This window comes from Bison bison, unplaced genomic scaffold (assembly GCF_000754665.1).
Source record: "Bison bison bison isolate TAMUID 2011002044 unplaced genomic scaffold, Bison_UMD1.0 scf7180017864190, whole genome shotgun sequence".
In the NCBI taxonomy this organism is placed as follows: domain Eukaryota; kingdom Metazoa; phylum Chordata; class Mammalia; order Artiodactyla; family Bovidae; genus Bison; species Bison bison.
This window is the reverse complement of record NW_011494762.1, coordinates 991,573-995,147: the sequence shown is the minus strand read 5'-3', so window position 1 is coordinate 995,147 and position 3,575 is coordinate 991,573. Positions and strand designations below refer to the sequence as shown.

General features: G+C 35.3%; 2 pseudogenes; both read left to right on the top strand.

Annotated features, from left to right (window-relative positions):
* The first annotated feature begins 660 nt into the window (after window positions 1–660).
* Window positions 661–3,147, top strand: LOC104991397 (annotated as a pseudogene).
* Window positions 3,148–3,197: 50 nt separating this feature from the next.
* The window catches only part of LOC104991396, a 4,251-nt pseudogene continuing 3,873 nt past the window's right edge, over window positions 3,198–3,575 (top strand).

Sequence of the window (3,575 nt, the reverse complement as noted above, 5' to 3'; positions counted from 1 at the left end):
ATAGTTAAATATTAAAAAAAAAAAAAAAAAAAAAACCCCCCACAAAAAAAAAAAAGCCACAAGAAAGTACCAGGAATGAATAGGCAAATTCCAGGGGAAAATAGAACTTTTCAAGTCTACATGGAAAATTAAGGCAGAACTGACCAAATGCTGGACCACAACGCAAGTCTCAACAAATTTCAAAGTGAAATAATACTGAGCATATTCTCTGACCACAGTGGAAGTAAGCTAGAAATAAAATTATCAGTAGAAAATTCACACATTTGTAAATTAAGAAACACATCTCTAAATCGTCCATTGTTCAAGCAAAAAATCATAAGGGTGCTAGAAAATATTTTAAACGGAGTAACACTGAAAATACCACCTGTCACAAGTTGTGAGGTGCAGCAAAAGCCATGTTGAGAGGGATATTTACAGCATATAAAATGCACATATTAGGAAAGAAGGAAGATGGAGAAACTTATGGTCTAAAAATTTCTCATGAGATTAAGAAAACAGCAGAGGCAGGTGCAGAGCGCCGTGTAGCAGGCACGTGGTTGCTCGTGGGCGGAGGAGGCCAGGAAAGGCCCAGACATCCTCAGGGTGGCCTTCATGTCTGGTTGCACCACAACAGTCCCTCCTATCGGTTCCTTGAGGACACTCTAACTTGTCTGAGACTTGATGGCCTAGAGAGAGGAAGAAAATTTCTTCACTCTTAAAAATGCTAAAAGACTGAGACAAGAGTTGGGGGATTTACATAAAGTGAGGAAGATGAATGTACAGTTTCTCTCGCTAATGACACTTCTACTCTGCAGCAGAAATTAGGATAATTGAGAGTATTCAGCTAAGAAACTTCAAGTGTCGTTTGATACTTAGACCTTTTAAATTTGGTTCTAATATCAGCTTTATTGTTGGCAACAATGGAACTCAGCAGCTATCTCAGTAACATTAAGAAACAGTGGAGGTGATGCCAAATGTGTTTGGCGACTCTAGCTGTGCGACATCCTGGCAGCATGGACACAAAAGAAAGTCAGTCTTACAAACTAAAAAGTGAAACACGAACCATGGCTTCTACTAGGAAAGAACTGATTGTAGTTCTTGATCATTTCAACATACAGGTGGATAATCTCGTTTCAGTTTAACACAAGAGATAAGCCACCAGTTATAGCTGCCTAAATTGAGGGAAACAAATATAAATTCTCCATGAGAGCAACCCAACTTGAGCAGATGAAGGAAGGTTATTCATACATTATGGAAACAAAAGAAAGAACAAGGAGTAGATAGATCAAGGAAGAGTAATTTTTTGAGCTAAACCACCAGTATTTAAAGAAGAATATTTTCAAAGTACTGCTAGTTTAAGTACATTGAAGGCTAATTTAAAATTCTTGAAACACGAAATGGTTTGGGCAGTGGTCAATTAAACAGAAAAACAATGGACTGCTATGAGAGATAATATAAAAATTAGAGAAGATCCTGCTGCTAGACTTGACAGGAAAATGAAGAACAGCAGGTCAAACTTAATGAAGCAGAGAAAAAAAATACAAGGATATTCAAGATAAAACAGAAAATATTAGTGAAGAGACAAATGCATGAACACCAGAATGTATGGTATTGAAAGCAGATAGATGTTACTCCTAAGAAAAGAGCCTATAATGAAACTGAAGTTTTATACAATCATTCCCTAAAAAAAATCCAAATCCATATAGAACATTAAAGAAAGATGATGAGCAGCTTTTCAAAAGAATTGAAGAACTGAAAAAAAAGGTACAATCAATCTTTGGAACTTAAGCTGAAAGGCAAAAAAATTACCTTGGTTAAAAAGAGTGTAACCTAGTCATACTGAGTCAAGTAAATCAGACAAAGACAAATATCGTATGACATCGCTTAGATGAGGAATCTAGAAAAATGGTACAAGTGAACTCATTTACCAAACAGAAATAGAGTCATAGATGTAGAAAACATATTTATGGTTACTGGGGGTAAACAGAGGAAGGATAAACTGGGAGATCAAGATCAACATATATACACTGCTATATATAAAATAGATAACTAATAAGGACCTACTGAACAACACAGGGAATTCTTCTCAAAACCCCAACATGACTTATATGGGAAAAGAATCTAAAAAAAAAGTGGATATAGAAGCTCATACAGCATTTTAAATCAACTATATTTGAATAAAAATTATATATATATAAGAAAAGAGTGTAAAGGCCTTATAGGTTCAAAGAAGTTCAGTCAACCAAGAGATTGAACAGTTTCAGCAAGCCAAAGGAAACATACCAGAATTTAGGGAGAAGAATGAGATGTGAAGTATATACTGAACTATATAATCAGAGGCAACTGAAAGAAAGTAATAACGGTTGACTAAAAGGATTTGGCCCTCATGTTCCGACCCTTCTTGAAACCAGAGATGATGCTTATTGATGTGAACATTTTACCTATAAACCTGTAGGCTCTTCAGGCTCTTTCATTCATCCTGGGGACACTGAGCTTGCTCTAGCTATTGAATCTTGCTTAAAGGACTTCTGCAAGCCTATTGTTGCCATAATCATGCTGAGGAAAGAATGCTTCAGGCACGGATGAAAAGGTTTTATTCACTAGGGACCTCACAGCCACAGACAATAGTTTCTGAGTTTGGGAATAAGATGTATGGTGTTAGATAGAGCTGCTTATCATCCAGTTTCCAACAGTTCTGACAGCTATAGAAATAGAAAATGCAGTTGTTACAAATAGTCTAACTGACATGAGAGATATAGACACAGTGCTACTAATCAAAAATAATTGTGTAGCTTGTGCAGTAATGCAGTCCCAAAGCTACCCGAAAATTGTAGCTTTTACTGCTGATGGTGATCAAGTCTTTGTGGGATGTTATTATTTACCTGAAAATAAGACTTGAGTTTCTAAGCAGAAATGTGGATTTATTTAAACTGACTTAGAGAAGAAGGTTGAAAATACATAAGCCCAGATAACAAATTTTCAGCAACACTTGTCTATTCCTGAAGAGTATATTAAACACAATGAAAGTTTTCTTAGAAGTTGCCAACTAGATTGTAAAGTGTTAGGATGAAATTAAGAAAAACTCTTTCTAAAATGTAGGAACTTGAGAATATAAAAGAATCCTAGTCTGTAGATGTTGAAACCTTGGAAGATGAAGTTCAAGAAAATAAAATGAAAATGAAAATTGTTGAGAAAAACATGGAACAACAAAAGAAAGCATGGAGTCTCTTAAAAGTCTGAAATAAGAAGCAGAAAACAAGTATGTTGTAATTAAACTGAAAATTAAACAGTAGCAGATCCACTTAAAGATGAATTAAACCTTGCTGATTCTGAAGTGGCTAACCAAAAACAAGAGAAATGGCATTGTGAAGCAAAACAAAAAGAATTTTTGGATACTTTAAATATTTTTAAAGTTTTTTTTTTCTATTCTTTGCAGCCAAAGATGGAGAAGCTCTATACAGTCAGCAAAAACAAGACCAGGAGCTGACTGTGGCTCAGATCATGAACTCCTTATTACCAAATTCAGACTTAAATTGAAGAAAGTAGGGCAAACCACTAGACCATTCAGGTATGACCTAAATCAAACCCCTTATGAT